Source organism: Nilaparvata lugens, chromosome 3, assembly GCF_014356525.2.
Source record: "Nilaparvata lugens isolate BPH chromosome 3, ASM1435652v1, whole genome shotgun sequence".
Lineage (NCBI taxonomy): Eukaryota > Metazoa > Arthropoda > Insecta > Hemiptera > Delphacidae > Nilaparvata > Nilaparvata lugens.
The window spans coordinates 21,712,074-21,736,189 of NC_052506.1; the positions used below are offsets into that span (position 1 = coordinate 21,712,074).

Genomic DNA, 24,116 nt, shown 5'->3' on the forward strand with positions numbered 1-24,116 from the left:
GTAATTTTTTGTATTGCTTACTGCTTGAGAAGAGGTCAATCGACCTGTGCCTCATGCCTTATGGCTCAAGTCTCATGGTTTGTGCCTCATTCCTTATGCCTCATGCCTCATGCCTCATTCCTCATGCCTCATGACTTGTGCCTTGATCTGGGCCGCGTGTCGACATAGTTACTAGCCATAAAAGTCAGTCGACGTTCTATCTCGGAATTAAACCGGCATACCGATTCACGAAGCACATAAACTGTGTTATCGACATAGCAAAACTCGGGCGCTTTTTTCAAAGTAAGGCGAAGGTTTCCTACTTTTTACTAGGACTCCAGTGGCTTAACTGTCGACATCCGCAAGGAATTCTTATTTCTCCAAATATTGCTATCGTGTCGATGCAAATATCATAAATATCGATTTGTGGAAATATTGAGTCATATCTTTCATGCACAGTAGTAACCCTCAAATTTCACTTGTGTACCTATACAGTACTGGGTACAATAATAATATTGAGTTCTATCGGATCAGCTCTAAACTTCTATAATAGAATATACTTTACTAGTATCTCCAACTAGAATTCTGAGGATATCAGTGATTGTATTAGAAAGACGCATTATAGAACTCCATCAGCACAATAGTATTGTTGAATTTTAATATTGTACAATCGCATACATTTTCTAATGTCTGCTTCCAAACTATACTTCTTCTTTTAAAATAATTTCATCTACCTATATAATATCATCCATTACAGATCATTTTGATAAGTCTCATCGAAAATAACAGTTATTTGTGTAGCAAATAATGATTTTTAGCTCATTACGAAATCAGAATTGTTCGAAAATAAATTGTTTAGGCTGAAATTCAATGGTAATTTTCCTATAATACAGTGGATACGTTTTCCTATTCATTTAAATGTTTTTATTATTTTTATTTGATAAATGACAAATGACTGCAGAGAGAATCAGTTATTAAAATGAATGAAATTAATTAAAATTTGCATTATAATTTTCAAGATTTTCAACCTAAAAAATCGAGTGACTAATTTTTCAGTATCATCTTTGGAAGAACATCGTGAAGGAAGTATTTTTTCATCATGAGTTGCCATTAGATAACTGGAATATGTACTCATTAGCCTGACTATGAAAAAGTTTCCGTAGATGAAAGAGTAATCTCCAAGGAGCTGATATTTTCTGCAGCTGCAAAACTCTCATTAGAAATGTCTTCATGAATATTTTTGTCATGATTTCGAGAGCATTTAACGTTACGGTTATGACTTTTGAAAAAAACGGTGGTCTCGTTTCCCACGAGAGTGCTTGGCAGTACGTTCGCTCTGCTGTGACCTCCTGGGAGAGCCGCTTAGCACTCGCAGTCAGCGACCAACTAACCTCTTCCTTCCACAAAATATCTGTCGATTCGACAACTGGGGATGTTAAAAAAGATTCCCTTTCATGCTCCAGAAATGAGAACGCATTCATCACTGGTTTAGAAATAACCTTTGAACCTCACAGCCTTCCAATCTCTACCATGACTCTTGTAGAAGATATAAGCCAACCGTTTTCCTCTCTTCCTTCCTACTTTTCAATTCTACTTACTACTATCACTTAAGTACACCTACATTTTTTCCATGATTGGTCATTTTGTAACAAATGTTCAGTCTAAAATATGCTGACAGAGATATGAAAAGTACAGCATTCAACATATTTTATAGAGTTGATTATTGTTTTCTCCATTGTTCCAAACGGATCAATTCAATCATTGTATTGAATTCAATCCTTAACAGATGATTAGACATTTTTAAAGGAAGTCATTTTCATCAAGTAGTTGAATAAGTTTACTTTATCAAGGTGATATCATAGAGAATAAGCAAAAGAACATTTTCTCCATTGTGATACTAATCAAAACAATATTATTGTTCTACCATGATGAGATGAGCCATCAATGATGAGGATTTTATCTTTCTGTTTTATTTCACATGCACAGTTCGTGATTACAGTTCTCAATTTAACTCAAATTGATGTATGTCAATAAGTGATGCTTTATGTAGTTCATTACATGATGGATAATGAATGCAAAATTGGACACTTATAATAATGGCATGAATACTAAAAATCTGTCGTGTCATCAATGAAAATTTAGTGATTCTATATAAAAAAAATCAAGGCCACCTATAGGGATAAATGAAAAATTATATTTTTATTGACCTGATAACAAACTATCAATATTTCAAGAAAACATTTTTAAAACTGGAAAAATATCACCTCATCAACTACTCAGGAAGAGAATTCAATTCTGAAAACTTTAGTTCGATATATTTTTAAGAACGATCATGATCTTTAATCGTTTCCTACATTCTTCATGTTTTCAAGTGAATGTGTCAATTCTGTGAATGTGCTGACATCTGTCAATCGGTAACTCCTCATGTTATAATATAATATAACGTAGTTCAAGATTCGTTCAAATTTGAAGTTCAGAGTTCAAGAAGTTGACACCCCAAAGACCGCAAGCTATTCTGGAATGCTAGTCATGAAATCCACGTGAAACCAAATTCGTTTGTTGAATGGTGTGAGAGAGCCCTTAGACATTAAATCGACAATGTATCAGCTTCAAAGGGCTTCTGGTGCGGTTTGAGGTTTCGGTCGGAGACAGGATGTAATTCTGGACACTAATCTTACCATACAAACGCAGTTAAACCTCTTTTCTCCCAACAAAATGCCCGAATATGAGTTTGAAAAAAACATTTTCCATCGCTTTGCAGTGATATAGCTATAACAATTCAAGCTGAAATCCGTCATTCAAATGATTCTGGATTTTTGAGAACATCAAGAACACAAACTTACTGAGGATACAAAAGACCGATTCCTACAACCTTGAGTTGGCTTCAAATTGTTATATTGCGTGTTTGAGTTACTCTTATGCCTTTTTCACAATGATTTCAAATCTTTAGTTCTCTCTCTTCCATTGAGCATCAAGTTGGTCCTCATAGCCTCCGCTCTGTATTGGAGGCATCAGGATGGGAGTTTTATTTCGGTGAAAAGCAATAGTAAAGGTGGAAACTATTATTACACCTCACATGATTACAATTCATCGTGTTGTTTTGCAAAACCGTAGTCGAGAAGCTCTTGGAAACTACATAAAACTCGTTATATAAACTTGATAGTTAATGATTTTGACTTTCCCTACCAGTAATTCGTATCAAATTTAATTCATTGACTAGTTCTTTTCCTTTTCCACTTCAACCCTTGTTATATAGGCTGATCAAGTTTCCCAAACTAAAATTTCTGAAGTTGCTAATAGCTATTGTGATGTTGATCGAGAATGAAATTATATTCATCTATTTATTTTACTATCAGTTGAATTCTTCTTGGTTAAACTGTGTCTATTTTCCATCATTACAATTATTATATTTATATTATTATTACTATTACATTAGGAAAAATTTGCTTATTAGTCTTTTTAGACTAGATTGCAATGGGATTGAAAAAAATGATATATTATCATATTAAGGTATGAGGAAGGAAAATGTGAATGGAGGTTACACTGTGGGATAGATTCTATAGAAAGATGATTTCCATCATTCATTGTACTCGATCGATAAATTTAGATATTTCACCATAGAGTTGGTATATTATTGATGACTATCTCTTTTCTGTATAGGGCTACTTGTAATATAAATATGAAGAAAATAAAAATCTTAGTACCCTTTTTTTGAAATATTTTATCACTACATGTTTCGGACATTTATGCCATTTTCAAAAAAAGGGTACTGAGATTTTTATTTTCTTCATATTTATATTGATGACTATTTTCGTTTCATTATGTATTCGAAAAAGTGTGAATTACCCCATAAATTGACGTAAAACACAATCAAACTTGATGAAATTGCCCTCCTATGAGTAGGATACAACGCATATCAGACTCAGGTCTAAAGTGAAATTTGACCACATATTGTTGAAAGCTAGTCTCAATTCAATTCGATCTTATTGTGATAAAGGAACCTTCGACATTTAGGCTACACAGACAATCTGTCAAATCGAATTCTATTTTCGGGCCCTCAATAATTACAACTAGAGTTCAAGCTAGCGCTTCCCACGCAATCTGTCCAGAGATTACTCTATAATTCATACTTCTTATCGAAGCTGTAAGCTGCTTCCAGCACTATTGTTGTTTTCGTTGAACGCTCTCATCAATAATTCGGTGGTTCGGAAATCACCTAAAGCTGTAAGTCCACTCATCTCTCATCATCCGTTTCATTAATCACGCACAAGCCTAGAGCTCATATGGCTATCACTCTCATAAAAAACTTGTATCATATATTGGTAACACCGTATCATGGATTGGGGATGTTCATGCTTGATTTATAATAATAATTATTACAATATACATATAACTACAATTATTATAACTACATATTATGTATTTTTTTTGTGTAGTTGAGAAGTTGATATTGTGGTAATATTCATATTGAATGAAAAAGACTAAGAAATTGTCAAAAACCACAGATTTATTGATATTTAGAAAGACCGATTTCGGTTATTACACCATTGTCAATCTCTGATAAACAATGGTCTATTTCTGTTTAATCTCTGTTTATCAGAGATTGACAATGGTGTAATAACCGAAACCGGTCTTTCCAAGTATCAATAAATCTGTGGTTTTTGACAATTTCTTAGTCTTTTTCATTCAATCACATATTATGTAGTTTGAAGCCGGAAAGAAACCGGTCTGCAGAGTGCCAATATTGAGTACCAACTCATGTTAAAATCGAAGTATCTCAGATTGTATTGGTTAGAAACAGAGTATACAGAGTAACTACATTATTGAACATTATACATTTATTGTCAATAATAAACTACCATTTTCTGTTCAATATCAAGTAGGTTTCATTTTATTTGATCTAATTGTTTATCATTTTTAAGGTATATTCTATGTGGGAGCCTTCTGAGTGTTCAAACATATCAACTTTCTCATTGATTGATTTTAAGAATTACGAATACCAGAGGTGATAGCAATATGTTTAAAAACATCCTAAAATGTCCTCTGTGCTAGAGGGTTAGAGCTGGTTTAAAGGTACAATTTTTGGGTTATGCATACATCTCAAAAACTAAAAGAAACATATTGCAGTCTGTTGCAAATAAATTTCAAAATCCCGTAACAATTTTCATCGACTTCCAAGAATCCACTTCCACCCTCCATGCCTTAATTTTCTGCAGCCAGAGAATTACAAAAAGCAGAAGTTCTTCTTAGCGGAAGTTTTAATTGAATTCTAAACTATTTGATACTAACAAGATATTTTGCGTGATAAGTAAATGTGCTTTTGTGTTGGTTCCAGTCGGAGCTGGGTGAAGTTTTGAGGCTTCTCAGCCTCAGTTTTGCACGGCATTATTCAACTCGACGGTGGAAATCAGCTGAAACCATAACTCTGCTTTGAAAACAACGATTTGATTCGAGCTTAAGTTTTGTTGTTTCAAGAAACAAAACGACCATCAGGCCTACTCAATTACAAACTATTGTTGAGCATTCGAAGCGGTTGTAACTTACAGCTCATTATCAATCGAAATTGATTACATCATAAACATTAATTAGATTGTAAGGTGAACTGAATGATCTCTGATTTCTGAGACAACAACTTATTTCATAACAAGTCTTCATAGTTCGTGTGATTTTCCAATAATGGAATCATATAAAAGCTGATTTGTAGAAGAGTAGATTTTGAGTTTTTATGCACAACCACCAATAGAAATGATTTAAAAGGCCTTTGTGACTCAATGGATATTCATTCTGTTTTTGAATGTCGCAACCATAAATCTATGATTTTCTTACCAACAAATATGGATGAAATCATATCCCAACCATCTAGTTTGGCATGAATTAAGAATTTAGAATTTTGATATGTTGCAGATTTGTTATTCCAATATTCTTAAATTCTGAAAGGAACCTGAATAATATTAAATCAAGATGGGGTTTGAAGTGGAAGATTCATGAAAATGAGATAGAGATTGCTGTTTGAGAATGAATGTAGAAAAACAGCAGTACCCAAGAATCATGTATGCTATATTAGCAATAATATTGTATAGACTATCATAAAATGTGATGAAGATTATTCTAAATTTTTCTTTAAAGAGATTATTATTCATTCATCGATTCATTTATCTAACCACAATATTTTTGATTTATTCAAAAGAAAAATATAGCTTTAATGATGCAGTTGAGTGATAATTCTAACATTAATAATCCAGTTGATGGAGTAGATCTAATTAAATTTCTGAAGCACGAAATTCTGATGTGGCTCCATCATTAACATTTGAAATTGGCATTGTAAAACAGTTGTGAATTCAAGTGAACACTTGACTCATTTGTATACATTATGTGGGAGCATTGTTGTCTAGTCAACAAGTGAAATGATCAAAAAAGGGGTAAAATACAATTCTCTCCATGGATGAATGCCTATTGATTGATTGATTGAGTACTTTATTTATGTAGATTACAATATATACTGGCTTATACACTTATATACAATAGCTTACAATACAGCAACATTATAGATGAATTCACATAATGCAGAATAAGAAAATAATTATTGAACTGTATATGATATGAAAAAGCAATTTGTAATATAATAACTATAGATAATTATATTGTTATACATCTACATAAATTGGCGGAGCTTTGGACATATCAATGTCCATTCTTCGAAAAGAATATTAAAAATATCCTCCACACTAACTCTCTACCAAAAAGTTAATTCCATTAATTGAACTAGAGATTTATTCATTAATGGAAATATTGTAAAAGTTTTAATTGATATAAATATTTGAGAGAAGAAAAACAGAAAATTGATTAAGTAAAATAATTATATAGGTAGATAAGATCAAATTATTGATTAATAAAATGAAGTAGGCTGAAAGTAGATAAGGGCTATCAACTTTCAGCAATATACAGCAGTATGCAGTGAATAATTAAAATAATATGAGTTTATAATATATATATATATATATATTATATATATATATATAATTCATTCTATAACAGGTTTAAAGGTTTATATTGGTGGGATGGGTGAGGGATGGTTGTCATGTGATCGTTCTAGGGCCGGACAGTTTCAGTCATTTGTTCCAAAAGATGTTTTTTTAAAGTCAGGATGAAGCTCGCTCGGCTCTCGATGGACCTGATAGAAACAGGAAGTGCATTCCATGCAAGACAGGCACTGACTAAGAAGGATTTTGTGAGAATAGTAGTTCGATGATTGCGTATCCTTAGTACTTTCTCCGGTTCTAGTATGTGAAGCATCCATCCTCCTACCTTCAGAGACAAATTTGAAATCATCTTTAAAATAGTTCGGATTACCGTATTTCAAGATATCTCTAACAAGCTTGACTATTCGAAAAAGTTTTTGATCGGGAAGCTTTAATGTTGAACTAGCAATGTGGGCTGGTGTGATATGATCATGGCGTTGGAGAGAGTAGACGAAACGTAGACCAATAGAGTGGACCGAGAGTAGACCGAGAGTAGACCAATGCTGGTGATACAGGAAGATTATGTTATGTATATTGAGAATTAATCTGTTTTAATCAATTCTACGATGTCATCTGTACATATCGAGAATCTTTTATAGCCGGCAATCAGATTCAGCCACGGAACAGGAGCATATTCAAAACAGGCATGGTCGATAATGCCATACAGAACATCGAATCTTCTAATATTGGTAGGCAAAGTTGGTGCCATCCCGAGCGAACATTAATCATCTCCTGTTGAGCCAACAGTCAGCTCAAAACTTTCACAATAGGTTACGTTGTTGTGTAATGAGCTATAAAAAATTTATTACAAAGTTCGGTACTGCTTTGAGGTGAACTTTGAGGCCACCAAAAAGGCAGAGATGAGCGAATCTCTCTAATCAGAACGCGCTAAGTTTGAAGCCAAGCTTTCTCTGTGAATTTGAGATCACAAGTATAGTGTTGAACACAAAAGAGCTGCTCAACTTCAGGTTTGTTGAATAAGGAATGCAATGCTTTTGTTAGAATTTTTTTCACATATTGGAAACTTAGTTTTTTGGTTCGCAATGGGACGAAAATGGATTAAAAGAAAGAGATATATAATTTTCTAACTATCAATTTTCCAGGTGTCTTGAAAAGTTAAAAAATCAAAATCGATTTTTCTCGAAATTTATCAAATTCTAGATTTTTTAGTGTCTTGATATGTATTTTCTTCTATGGCTTATTGTATTCAAATTTATATTCAGCATTTCAATTCACAAAAGCCCCCAGTATATATTCTCAACTTGATTCGACTCACGGTATATAGAAGAAGAATTTCATCTAAATACAGTGATTCGACTGCTGCATGCCTGATAAATCAGTCTGATAAAAATCCAGTTAATACTTCCTCAAGTGTTATTTCCATATTATAAACTTCGAGATGGTTCTCAATAATTTCAAAACAAACAATTGATCTGGTGATCAAATGAAGAAGTTGCATGTGATATTTTATATGAACCAGTATATTCATTATAATGTTAAATATATCAATAAATATAATACATTATTCTCAATATTTCATCCTACCTGGATCGTTCGCTAATATTTGTGTACACTAATCATTAGTGTATGAAAACTGATTAATGGGTATCATTAATTTGTTGATAATATCTCCATTTCACTACACTAACTTCTCATGTGATAGTATAGCTATCTCCTGCTACCGTGAAGGATTTTCATAATTTTGATAAGCTTGAATGTTGATAGACGATACGTATTGATTGAGGTCCCCTCGATTGGGTGCTAACTAAACAAGAGAAATGCTGCGAGGTGTGGGATCAGAGCAGAGTAAAGCAGAGCAGAGCAGGGCAGAGCACAGGGGTCTTGCACCTTTGTGGTCACATCGCTATTGATTAGTTGATATTCAATTACTCTTGACCAACCAGAAACATGTCCAACCATTCCAACATGCACAAACCTAAAATCCATAATCATCGCTCATGCCAATTACAGTTGGCTATTTATTCATCCTGAATGACCAATGACTTGAAATCGTAATTCAGCTTGAAACACTTGTGATTTAAGGAAATGTAATATTGAAGAATACTTTCGAATAATTATTGAATGTATGGGTATCATAAGATACATCGGTATGGATATATCCTTCCTCATATATGAAACTGTTTTATTAAATTACCATTTTTTTGAAACTTGAAAAATGTGGAAGATTTTTTCAGAAATAAAGTTTTTGAATTTATTTCAATAGAGAAAAAATAATTGAAAATTGTAGATTAATCGTTTATAATTCGATTAGAGTTTGAAATCGACAGATCTAAACAATATTGATTATTATATTAGATGAAATTCGAGTTTTTTATTCATGGGAGTTACAATATAAATTATTCTGGCTAATACACTAATTTACAATAGAATAAATGATAGTATTCCTGATAATTCAGTGAGTTCTACAAAGAAAGATTATCTTTCTTTTTTTTATATTTTCATTTTCTTTCCGATTTTGATTATTGAATATGAGAAATTTTAAATGTAACTATTAATTGATATAGGATCAGTTTTGGTGTAATGATCCAAATTTACTTGGAATTTCAATAGATCCAAATTTACTTGGCATGCCAAAGTTTTGCAGTACATTAGCCACATATAAGTTAATAATAGGAAACTGATTTTGAAAGTTGAACACAAAGTTCCCTGAGCTTGGAGCTTATGTAAAGAGTAGAGAGAATTGATTTATTTTATTCATGATCCTAAATCAAGGCTAAAGACAATATTGCTTTGAACCGTGAGTAATGCTCCGCTGCAAAAGCAGAAAATATAGCATCACCTTGGCATTTTTTATACTGCGGCAGCAATTTTTCCAAGCAAAACGATCGCCTGAAGCTGAGATCTTTACTGTTGAAATTGATGTGGAATGACTCTGTCACATAGCTGTTGAGTCGTGCTCGGCTGCGATGCAGACCTTCTTCGTTCAGACAGCTTATTTCACAAACATTCCAACTTTTCGCGTTTCGAGCAACAGGAAAAATATATTTGACAGAAAATACGAGAATGTATTTATATTCTCCTGAAAAGTTGAAATGTGACAGCTCAGACAACTCTGCATGTTATGCCCACCCCAAAACGTTTCCTCAAAACATTTGCACAGATTTTCTGACAGTCTCTATCATACGAGAACTGTGACACTTGCAATTACTGAATCTTCTTCTCAGTTTTGCCAATATTGAACGCCAACAATCATAGCGACTCATACCTAGAGGTTGACGAAATACTATGACATAGTTATAGACAGACTCGTAAGAAATGAACCTATTAACTAAAATTGCCTGTCCAAGAATTGGTGCTGACTTATCCTTCTCACACCGAAAAAGTGGTGATATAAACCAATAGATATAATAGCACGATTAAGAGCAAAATAGTCCAATAATCTCCAATATATATACAAATGAAATCATAGTTTCGATCAATGCTATTATATATATTGTGACTGAAAAAAACAACTGAAGACAATACATACTTGATTACAATTACAATATTTTATTACAATTCAATTATTTATATCAAATAAATATACATTACAGTACATTATTATTGCAATAAATTAATGTAATGAAGGGACGCGGTGATCTTTAAACGACCATTTTCGAAGAACCAAGACTACAATGTTTCTCAAATTTTCAATATTAACGTCAGACTTGGATATAGAATATTATCCCCGATATCCCAGTAGTGATAAAAATGCTTTAGGGTTGAAGGATTGGAAGGAAATTCAATTTTTTGATGAAATTTTAGACATTGCAAAAATATGTTTTTCTTATGAATATTACTTTTCTCAGAATCATGGGGCTTCGTAATCCATAAGAATGTTACCGTATGTCAAAATTACGGGGAGAATGTCTCCCTTCTATTGGTGTCTGGATCATTTTTATCCGACCTATAATTATTCAATTTTTAATAATAGTTTTGCTCGTGAGATACATATTTTTCGAGTTATATGCGAGAAACCAAGAAGTGGTTCCTTTGAACTACCCTCACCTCCTTAGCCACTGGGTAGGGATGATGATTTTGATAATTTACCTTCTTACTACTCCAAAGAGAACTGCGAGGTCAAAAAATGTCTTCCAAACTTTTCCTCTTAAACCCTTTTTTGAGCATTCATTGCCTCGACTATAAGGTGGCAACTGCTAGTTCAAAAGTTGAGCTTCGCGGAATCAGATCGAGTTGGAGATTTTATGTAGAATGCAAGATGCGGGATGTGGATGTAACAAAGTAGTGCAAAAATAGCATCATGATTTTGTGTGAGTGTGTTCGCATACTATTGTATGCTTTGAAGGCAATTGTATACGGCAAGGTGGCTGGGATGCGAGGCGAAGGATGGCCTAGCACCCAAACCAAGCCGATGAATATTTATGCAGTTCTGTGCGCCGTTCACTGTGCCCTGTGCACTGTGAGCCCTATGTGTCATGTGGCCTGTGCCAGTCAGTGGCGCGATCCGCCTATTAAACTTTGAACTTGCCCAGTCGATCCCCCAACTATAGAAAGAACAATAAATCGACAACTGAGCTGGAGCCACATCGAAAGTGGCAAAGTACGGAAAGAAAAACAACTGGAAAAGAAGTAGAATGAAGTGGGAAGTGGAGGCGTTGAGCGTGCGAAGCCACCGACGCTCAACTTTTTGTTCGCCTATTTTTAGAAACATCAGTGGTCCATTGATCCAAGCATACGTGGCTGCTATGACCTATAGCAACCACAGTAGGCTCACTTTCATTGCGAAGGCAATCGATGCAAATCTGGGTCATTACAAAGAAACCGAGGTCGATTGAATCCATTTCGGCAACCATTTCTATTGATGAGTTCAATGAAAATTTGAACCCCTCAGATTGAAACCGAACTCAATATACAATACTTTAATTCTGAAGCTGATTCACTTGATTGCTTCTGGGAGTGGTATCTACCCAAAGTAAACAGAAGCTCAACCATTACATTAATTCGAATTAGAACTCCTCTCAGTCAAAATGCTTTTTCCGTCCACCAACATGAAACGCCTATTTCCTGTCTACTTGGTCGCACGCAATTCATTCACTTTCCAATGTAGATTGGAATATAGCTCTTTGATGATGGACCGAAGCAAGATATATGTATTTCAAGCAAATATCTGTGTAATATGAGCATTGTGCGGTGTCTGTTCATAAACGAGTTATCTTTCATGTTAAGGTGCGTGTAGACTCATGCGCTACAAGCACGTGCATTTTACTATTCATTAGCTGATGGTATTTCATCTGTTTTGGTACAATAATACAAAAATATAATAAGCATAGCATCAGCTGAGTGGAATGCTCGTGTTCGAGGCGCTTAAGTCTGCACACACCTATAAGTGAGTCGTTTTATTCAAGTGATGTTAGATTGAAATGAAATGAATGGCTCATTTTCAAAGATGAAGAAACACATTCGTATCCTAGATTCTTTAAATTCAGTTTCTAAGATGATAGCTTGAGTCTTATCAGTGACTGAAATGATCCCTTTCATTCTAGAGAAGTTTGCGCTCAGAGAATTTCTAAGTGAAGTTTGGAGAAGGATTTGGACTTATTCGTGGACTTGGACTTAGTGACTTATAATGGTGGTGAGGTAGTTTAGTGACATTCCGTTTTCCCCTTAGAATGGAACGGTTAACGGTTGCAGACCAAAGTTATCATCCTGGTGACAGAAGTATTTGGAAAGACTAATGTGGCATTATGAATCGTTGAATATGGAGAATTGGGAGCACTAAAATATGTGAGTATTAGATCAAAACTGAAGCTGTCAACTTGAAGATAGAATCAATCGCCATTAAAATTTTTGTTTAATCTTGTTCAGCCATTCTGATGATGATCAGTGAAGTATCTTCAAACTCTCTCCCTTGGAAAATTTATCAAGTTTAGAAGTTATCATATCTCAACAATATCATTCTCAAATCAATTATGGTACATTCTGGTGATGTTTTGTAAAGTATTGAACCCTCTTTTTTGAAAAAATCAGAAAGTATAAGTTTTTTTCGTGTATACGAGTATTCCAAAAATATTATATCAAAATTGAGTATTAATTTGAATTTTTCTTTGTTATTGAAGTTTTGAAAATATCTTTTGAAACCGATTAAATTCTCTTATTCTCTCAAATACAATCTGGTATGGACCATTTTTCACAATCTTTTTCAAATCGACATCAATTTTTTATTCGAGATTCTGGATTTGTGGCTGCCGGGATGGTGACTGTAGCAGACTTCTGAGTGCTTTGCCGTTACCATTGAGAGTGTAATCGATATGTCATATCCATTCAGAAAATAACGGAAATCGAGTGAGAATTGAAGATTCTATGAATGATGGTTGGAGCAAGAAAATGCAGTAGATCTGGGAAGTAAGCTGATGGATTTTCTTGATTCATTTTTCACCAGCTCATTATTCATAGATAAATCGTGCCGAACAGCCTTCTGCAATAGACGGCGCAGGCGTACTCTTATGACTGGTAGGCTAGCCTATTCGAGGGCGGAAACGCAGAGGAATCGCTCCAGCTGCTGCCATTATTTAGGGATCGGAGTGGAGCGCTCCAGCCTCCTATCTGCCGCAGGCAGGCTATACATTTCTTGGCTGACCTTCCAATCACAACACACCCTGATCTACGTTCCCATTTTTCGAACTTTGCTCAACTCTATCTTGGAAAACCTAGGTATAATTTTAAATTTACCTAGTAAACCTGGTAACCAGGTAACCTAGGTATACCTGTAACTTTTCATGTTTATCATAGAACATTATTGTATAAAGTGATAGATTATTTTCCAAGCACGTTGATGTGAGCTGAGATCTTCTAACTTTGTTATCTGCTAAATGAATCTGAGAATACTCTGAGATCTGCGAAATTCAATCACTCTTCTCAATAGTATATTTTTCCAGTAAGTCCTCGTTCATGACATACATAAGGAGTATTATGGAATTAGCTTGAATAAGGAGTGTTATGGAATGAGCATATTTATTACAAAATTGCTCATATTGAATTTGATCTTTTGTACTCGGTTCTATATCTACAGTATTTATCTTCTAAATCAAGTCACTTAACTGCCTATTTATAGTACAGCTATGATAACTATATTGACATTTGTTATAGATTATAAGTCAATGCAGTTGATTGGTTAATATAGTTTCCACCGTTATATCTGATAGCTCGGGATCTTCCTCCTGGTTTGGAAGCTCAGCATATAGTGAAATTGAAATGAAATGAAATTCAGTGAAACTGAATCTTTATTATTCTCCTTTTAAAATACAAACAATATACAATATACATATACAAAACTTGAAGAAGGTTCCTCACATGGGCATAGCCTGTGCGCGAGGGACGATATGATACCATCAATTTGCGACTAACCTTTCAATCCTAGTGGGAGACTTCTTGACCTCTTTATCAGCCAGTAGGTCTCCTGTTCAAGTAAGCCATTTTTTTGTGAACCGCATCATCTAACATTATGTCCTACATGTATACCTTAAATGCCTTCGGGAAGGAAACCAGTGAGAACGATTTGGATTGCTTACGAACATTCATGTATATGTACAACATATAAGTTTCTTAGTAGATGGTCCTACGGTTTCCGAGTTTCAGCAATACTAACACCACAATAGATTCCTATTTTTTTAATGGAGATTTCCTGAAAAAGTCAGTGGAGATTTTCCTCACTTAGTGAGGTTTGAAGTGTAGTTATATCATGTTTCCAATGTTCGTACAAAATATGTAACCGGTACATGCTTTGAAATTCCAAAAGGCAATGTTTTGTGGCTGATCAGAGCAGGCGAAAGATTAGAGGTGGAGGGCACAGCAACACTCCATCATGTAGCTGCGTGCTATTGTCAATGGCGAGAAAGATTTGTGGATCATTTGATTATGCAGGTGCTAGCATGTGAGTGTATGCGAGTGCGGGCAGCACCCCTCGGAGTCACTCCCTCCTCCCCCCCACCGACGGAAGCGCGGCCCCCCACAACGGAGGCCACACAAAATAGAGTGACCCAGTGTTTTTGTTTGACGTCATATTTGGTAGGCATTCTCACACCTCGCACGTATCTGCAGAACGATATGTGTTCTCGTTACAAATTGGAAACGCAGCATTTGTTACTACGGAAACGCGAATACAACACACCGAACAGATATTGCTGACAACGTCAGAATGCTACATGTTCACAAACACCCACATTCATATTTTCAGTGGCTTACATCTTTGCTACAAGGCATTATTGGATTAAATTATTGTGAGCCAGACTGGAAATTCTGCTCGCGTGGATTTGCGACTACAGAGAAGGTCTTATAGTTGGAAATACTGAAACATATTCATTTGCACCGGCTGGAAATCGTAATTTGAATAATATTTTTCCTGTATAATCGGTATCCTTCATCATTTTATATTTTATCGAGGATAATACAGTAGAATCATATTTAGTGGAATCATTACCTCATCTACTTCGATATGAGGACATACGGGAGGAGCTTGCTTGTGGTTGTGCCACTCAATGAAGAAATTATATAATCCCGAATTAGATCGAAGGAACATATCGACAGAAGCCGGTAGAATCCATCTGAATGCTCATAACTAGTAAGTTATGAAGCTATTACAGTGAGCAGTCAGTGAGCAGTCAGTGAGCAGTCAGTGAGCAAGAGAGCTTTGAGAGATCGCAAGAAGAATGTGCCCTCAAAATTAAAAATAGATAAAAGGATAACCACATCCGATCCAGACACAATGAATGCTCATTGAGGAATTCATTCCTATTATTGCTATTAAAAGTGGACACTGGATATGAATTAAATCACAATAATATTTTGGACTGTTGTATGAATCAGAATTGTAACAGTTCTGGGCTTGAGCCTGAACTACTTTTCTGGGAGTTGTTTAATTGTTAATGATTTAATTGAATTAAATATAGAAGTACCGTGTCACATTTATGAGTATGAGACTTTCGAATGGGGGAAAATACACAAAAAACCCTTGACAGAGGCGACAAGGAATTTGGTTCACTGACGTCCAGCTTAGCAATGAATTGGTCTACCGATATCTTAGAATTAGAATTGGAGATTCAAGAGAATTCTCCAGAGTAACATATTCCTTCTTATGAAAATTCACCTTGAACATAGGTAGTATGTGTATTCTTTCTCCTTCCCATAGTCCTCTAAGAACAAGAAAATATTCTGAGAAAATCGATCATGAATAACAATCAAGGGGCCCAGCCCGACAGGGGAATCCCATCAGAGCAAGGGAGTATATTACAGTGGGAGTTGGGTTACGTAGTAACAAGTTAGGAAGGTGAGCATGGAGATAAATTGGAACTGATGTGTTCACAGAGCAATGAAAAGAAGAGTGCAGTGTTATTCTGGCAACATGAGATGGGAGAATAGAAAGAGGAAATGCAACCAACTTTTGCAATAGAATAAGTTTTCCATATTATTAAAATGCGGGTTTGCAGGTTCTTCTCAAACATTTCAGAATATGCGCCATTTTCGTACGTTCGACCTCAAAGTTTGTAGTTCACTTCAACCATTCAGGTTATTATTTATTTATATGAGTTGAGAATTGTGTAACTTATCAACAATACTTTCCGAGTTCCTTTCAAAATGATAGGATAAATTAATCATTCATTGCAGTTGGATCTAATCAGCGTTCAATGTCATATCGTACCATGTTATACTTATGCATCGTATCTATACAGGAATCAATTTTTCATGGAGGAAATAGTCTTATATACTCGAGAAGTGAATCCACTTCAAAAATTCTCTTTATCTCAGGAATTATTTTTGTTTTCTCAAAAGTTCCGACCTTGTCCATGGGTGATAGTTTTAATTTTTATTCAAAAATAAATTAACAAATTATTTTATTAGTAATCAATGACTATAACGTTTTCAGGTGGAATCCGAGCCAATGTGAAGATACTTTAAAGCTCATAACTGATTTTTAGAGGAGCTGACCTCGAGTTACCTTTCTCATGACATCACTAACCGATATCGAATTCCACGCACTACAAGCGAGATTAATCACATCTCAATTTTGTTATCGAGCTTCTCACTAAACAATATTGACTTTCCACAAACACGGAAAGCTAGAAGGTAAATTGGTCAGATAGTCAAGGTATCGGTCCAATTCATAAATTTTATATTGAAAGATAGCGAAATTGATGGATCTATAATAAGTTGGTCCTAGGACGACATAATATTTACTTGGAATTGACTTGAGAAAACTCATCCCCAATCGGACACAGCTTGAAAATTGGAATTGAATCATCAATCCATTGTTCCAGTTTTCAATTGCTTGGAAATAGTAATAAATTCAAATCGTATTATCTCAAATCTATTACCGAAGTGCCTACTCACCAAATTGAACGCAATAAAACTCATTCTTTACTTTTTCCAATTTCCCTCTCACCCTGTACCACCATCCGTTACACCCGTCAGAGGATTTTCATTTTTCATCATTCCTTCATCCGACTCTTCCCATTGGTTCATTGTGGATATAGATTTCCCTAACCCTTTTTTCTCAAGAACAGCTCTTTCTCTCCTCTCACTCCTGCTACATATTGATTGCTAGAGTTCATTGCTTCTTGGAGCGGTAGTATTTGTGAGAGTTATGATTGGTTACATAGAATTAATGAGGCTAGCCAGTATCTGAATGTCAAAAAAAGAATGTGAACATCCATTTTCTAACATACACATTTTGGCCTCTAGAGTTTATCAACCAATTACCTAGAGACAATAATTATCTAGAGTTTATTGGCCAATTACCTATATCGACAATGTGAGAACTGAAGCTCAGGAAAGGAAAAAAATCATGAGTATAAATAAGGTGATATAAATAAGCATCACCATTGTGAGTATTATCTGTATTTCAAATAGCATTCCATTTACTTCTTAGATTTCCCTTTCTCATCCCAAACATATTCCAAACATTGGTACCGGGCAACAGAAGATATTTTCCAATCGATAAACTATCAACCCGTACTTTTTACACACTGTTCAAACAAATTTCCACCATAACACGATATTTGTGTTGGATTAGTCTACAGTACAAGAAATAATCCCATGTATTTAGAACGTTATGAGTTGAATGCAACAACACTATTAGTCTCAGTGTGACAACTGATGAGAGGTTGGGAGCTTTGGTAATTAGTGTGTCTTGTGTTGGCTGACTTGAATAGTTGTTGGGATTGTGTGCTTATCACACCAGCATGCATTGATTTGAAACAAAGGCAGTACAAAATTCCTCGCGGCACAAGCGCGCTTGTTCAGATGCTTGCTGTGATATTCAACTTAATTTTGCATTCTGACTGAGTTTCTCACTGGAGCATTTGATATACAAACAGCAAACAAGGGATGCGGTGTTGGGGAAAGATGTCTCTGATACAAGATTCTATCATGAAACCAAAAAGTTTTCGTAATAAGATTACATATTGCTGGTTGGTTGACTTGAAACTTGCTACTTTCATTGTACAGCAGACAATAATAATTGCAACAAGGCCTCCGATGATAAGAAATTTGAAAGATTTGATTTGGAATGGCGTTAATAACAAGTTGCTCTATGGAAATAGAATGATAATCGCATTATTTCATACACTGCATTACTCCTTCTGTAGTTGTATAGTCCTTCATACTTTTAATGTAATTCATGGTATGTAATTACCATGGTATTACAATGTGAAAATCAAGAAATGGATAAACCTAAAATGAGTATCGATTGAAAATCCAATGTTCATAAGTGATGAGAGAGAGTTGATAACATGACAGTGACTCTCATCAATACAGTTAGGTACAGCTCCTAGGGTAGCGAAGTGAAAAGTCTTTCATACTTTTATACATAATACTGTACTACAGACTTTGCATATTTCCATTCCTGTTGCTCTTCTAGAGGCGCATATGGAGTTGAACTCTCGAAATTGTTATTATCAGCTATGATTTAAAAAAATGATTTTTGGAATCCATGAATAAAATTGTAAAACTTTCATAAAACAGCAAACTTCATTCACTAGAGCTTTAGAAAAGTCTCTACAAAATAAAGATCAACAGTATCATAGTCTTTTTAAATTTTCCATGGTATAATATGATACTTATAAGCCATAAGACTTCATAGATAAGATATTATAATACTTCATTTGCTGTTACAACTTTGTTCAAGTCGTGTCTTGAAGCAATGTAATTAGAGCTTTAAAGGCAGTTTCAAGACTGTAGTGTCTACTTCATTTGTAAGTTAATCAATGGATATGCCAGTTTATATTCATGAATATGGATGTAACGTAGCAGTCTGTATCTAATCATTTTTATGATTGAACTCATCGTAGCGCTTCAGCACTTGGATTAGACAGCTTCAGTGGTACAAATAGTATCTTACGTCACATGGACGGGAGGAGCCTTTTGCAGGCGAGAATAGTGTTTCTAGTCGAGGCGTTAGACGAGACTGGAACTCCATTCAAGCACTGTAAAATACATTCACGTCCAAGTAGCGTACACTTTTTCTTGTCATAATAATATAAAGAAGAATAATTGAGAAATACATTACCTGCTTGTGGTGAAGTTACTACATGAATTCTATAAACATAACCTAGTTTACAAATTCCGGATCAGGAATTTTGTGGAAGTTGAAAAAACTGCCAACAGTTTGCAATTGAATAATTACATTTTCTCGAATTTCGAGCTTATTTTCAATTTTAGGAGAAAATGTTACTGAACATTAATTGTAGAGATTTTCATGCTCAATCTTTTCCACTTGAATTTTTTTGTTTAAATTTTATCTTAAGCCTGATAATTGAGAATCTAAAATCAAACTTTGCATAGATGAGGCGGAGCTCCTGAAATTTTTACAGATAAGTTACTTGTGGCAGTTGATAGAGCTTATCAATGACTATTTTAGGTATAAATTTGATCAAAAACGTTGGAGCCGTTTTCGAGAAAATCGCGTAAAACCCTGTTTTTGACAACATTTTCGTTATTTCAGCTATTTGGATTGCATTTGATCGAAATTGTGTCGGATCCTTATACTGTAAGGACCTTAAGTTCCAAATTTCAAGTCATTCCGTTAATTGGGAGATGAGATATCGTGTACACAGACGCACATACACTCATACACACACACTCACACACATACAGATCAATACCCAAAAACCACTTTCTTGGACTCAGGGGACCTTGAAACGTATAGAAATTTAGAAATTGGAGTACCTTAATTTTTTTCGGAAAGACATACTTTCCTTACCTATGATAATAGGGCAAGGAAAGTAGAAACTGATAAATTGGACGCTATACTTGAAAGAGTAAACATTTTATTCGTATGGCTTTTGTTGGTTAGTAGACATCCTACTTAGAAGAGAGAAATCCACTTAAAAATAAATATTCAAAATGGAAGATATGAGTCATTTGTAAATGGGAGTAAGGTTCGATGAGAATATACTACAACTGCTGATTGGAGTATGTCATGTTATATTGCACTCTGGTCATGGAACTATTCCGTGGATTTTATTTCAAAAATAATTATTGGCTTTGGCTTTTAACTTAACTCGTTTTTTCGGTGAAGACATCACGATGTTTTTGAATGTAGATAACGCACAAAACCCTTCTTATTCTATCAAAGAATATAAGAAAAACTACATCTCATTCTCTACTAACTATCCTATGTTGGACCATTCTCATGTTTTAAAAATAATTTAATCAGTGGCTGTGAGGATATTCTCCCAATTTTTCAGAAATAGTTTGCATACCATTCTAGAACTGGCATAGGATATAGGATTCAGAGATAGAAGCACTTGAAACTCTAGACTGGGATTCGGATAATAATTCGGGTAAACTCCTCTCAACTTGAGCCCGAACCACTTAGCATTATTACTTCTACGATCGGTTGGATATCTGCAATGCGCTATTCCCATCATGACCAACATTAGGTTGTCATTGAATCCTCTTCATTACGAAGGAGAAGTGAGAAGTAATGGAAAGAAAGGTGAACCACAACGATTTATAAAAATCTACGATCATTCTCAACATTTTTTCAATCGCTGACGATATAATTGAGCAATTGAATCCTATACTATACCAATTTTTCAAAACAGAATCATGAAAAATTGTGCTGTCATGTTACAATATCACTCACAATAATAATCATGCTGTGCTGGATACTATTCCCGGATTTTCTAATTGATTCATGGATATAATCAATGCATGGAATACGGAACACGATAAAATAGGCTATATATTATTCAAAATCAAGAATAATAAATCTTAAAGTGTTACCTACACACAAGTCTTGAGAATAACCATCAATTTCAAAAGTATTTTGTTCTAATCACATAATAATTTTTCTTAATAGAGAGATCTTGATCATCACTGATGTTTCGCTCACATTGGTTCTAACTTCAAGTGAATCAAAAGTTGAATTTTAGAGCAGCATTGACGAAAAATTATCACTTTTTCATAACTTGAAGTTGACGAAATGGTTGCTTTACACAAAAAAAGGCTTCTAGACACTTGGATCACACAAGTTGATTCAAACATTTTCCATTTGAATTTTCTTGCGTGGTTTAATTTTTTTCACATCAACTTGGAGAGGAGTTCAACATCTAAACATTGGATATTTTCAGATTAGAATGAATGTTTCGATTCGCTGTTTTGTTTCAAATATAGAATTCAAATTGCGGAAATACGTGAATGAATGTATTGAGTAAAGTTAATGTTTTCTGGTTTTTAACAAAAGTTTTCACATTTTCAGGACTTTAAACAAAGTTGAAGTTTATCATTTTTCATTTTTCTCTATGGTATAGGCATCGCAGTTGGTATTTCTACGAACAGGCATCTCCATTCTGGCTCAATATTGACGTTGAGCCGCTCAAGCTCAAAGTACGGCTCTGTTTGTTTCCACTGAGCTAGCTTGTAGCAGTTGATTCGCTGTAAACAATTACACTCTGTTCTCTCCTCTCTCGTGAAACGAAGAGATTTTCACAAAATTGATGATTCTGAAATTTCAAAAGTTGCTCGGGTTTCTGCAGGATTTCTGCTCACAATAGGAGAGCATAGTTAATTAAATTCATATCTCAGACGGCCAACGTTCCGTGCTGAAATTCAGCTCCGGCCAATTGAAATGAACAGAAAACGAAGAGAAGAGAAACTCTGCAAGAAAAGAGAATGAGTGGGAAAGAGAATGAGAGCGGAGAGAAGATGGCCGGTGTTAGGAAGAGGCAACCACCAGTGTTCAAAGAGGAGGCGCCTTTGCAAGACTTTGGGATTCCATGAATATTTAAAAGCTTCTATGCTCTCGTGAGAAGCTACTGTTGAAGTTGGAACGGAAGTGAGTTTGGAGGCTCCTTGCAAAGAAGCCGCCTGGAGATTCTCGACAACCACACTCACAAGTATTTGGACGCGTGAAAAATCTTATCACATCAGTATGAAAACTGAATTCCAATAATAAAGTGGCTTTGAAAGCTTGAAAGATGGATGAAGATTTCTTATGTAGATTGTATCAGTGTATGTTTGATCCTGTTTCCCTCTTACTCAATTCCGTGAAACTTTTTGATGATACGATTCATGAGATTTTTACGATCTGATTTCTTGGTGAAAATTGTGCTGCGATTCTATAACTTTCATAGAAGAAATTGCTATCTAGCTATTCATAAACATAATTCATCAATTACTATTATTGTAGAGCACAATCATCTTAATATGATTCTCTGAAACCTGTCTCACTAGAAATAGTGAAATATTTTAACTGTGGAAATTTCAATAGAAAAATTGTACAGTAGCTACAGAGATATTTGATTCGCAGTATCCAAAAAAAATATTTTTGAGAGTATCTGGAGCATATTATCAAAAAGCATCTGGATGAGAGAATTATTTCCCACTCAATCGATCATAAATGAGTTCAAATACGGGAAAAAGGAATGAAATAACCTCTTGCTCTGCAATTTCAAAACAGCATCTAGGCCATATGACACGTACTACCATTTCGCAAATCAATAATGTATATAAAAACAATTATATACGAACTTTTCATATAGATCCATAGGTATATCTATATCTTCGGATAAAGTTTCTTCACGAAGGGAGTGTATTTGTTATAGAAGATTCTCCAAACTATTATTCTAAAACTTCACATTCGATATTCATGTCTAAACAACTAACACACATTTGTCTCGGAAGAAGAAAGAACTGACAGACTAGATGGAAATTGGTACCTTACGACGACACTGAAGAATTACCGTCATTACAATACGTTTACCGTGAGTTTGACAGTGACGTGGCTACGGTGAGCCCAATGTGTGAGGACTGTTCCAACGCTAGATCTTCTTTTCATAAATTGCGAGCTGACAGCTCGTGGGAAAGTTATCATGACGACTCACTTTGGCCGACTTTCTTCTGCTATTCTCCACTCCACCAATCCATTCTATGGGATGATATACGATGGAGATGAAGATCTTATTCAGTAAAGCATACATAATAATAGTTTATTCTCAAATTGATCACATTGTAATGGCTGACAATTGCATTTCCGTGTTTTTTTTTAGTCCAGGAGATTTGATTCCCAAGATTACCAAGATTGGATACCCTATTTGGTAATTTTTTCCAACAATCAAAATTGCCTAAGTAAGACGGCTCCTAAAGCCGTGTCCACACTGAACAAATGTTCGACATACATGTTCGGCAAACCTGTTTGTTGAGGGGCTCGGGGACAAACATTTCGAAAAGTACAATCAGCGTTTGTCAAACAAAAAATTACTGTTTTTCCAAACATTTTCAGTGTTTGCTGTAAAACATAAAAACCTGTTCTCCCCACTTACAAATATTTTGTTTAGTGACGCGTCAACACTGGCCCCGGCAAACATTGTTTGTCAAACATAATAAAATTTTCCCAAACTGTTTCAACAAACATGTTTGTCGAACATCTGTTTAGTATGGATACGGCTTAAGAATGCAAAGTAGTTTTTTGAGCATCCGGAAAAAGAATTGATGAATCCAAAATATCCAGGTAAGAGCAAGTAAAAATGGTTATTTTTTACATAAGCTCATATTCTACCATCAGATCTGATTCTTTTTTATTCAATGAACTAATGAAATGAATACAGTTTATTCTTGTAGTGTAGGGTATGTATTCATGTGCAAACAGTTTATCAATTATTT

General features: G+C 34.8%; 1 protein-coding gene across 1 annotated transcript in view; it reads right to left on the reverse strand.

The window, feature by feature from the left end:
- The window catches only part of LOC111064390 (neuromodulin), a 217,212-nt gene that overhangs the window by 79,350 nt on the left and 113,746 nt on the right, over positions 1-24,116 (reverse strand). The gene's annotated exons all lie outside the window — the stretch shown is intronic.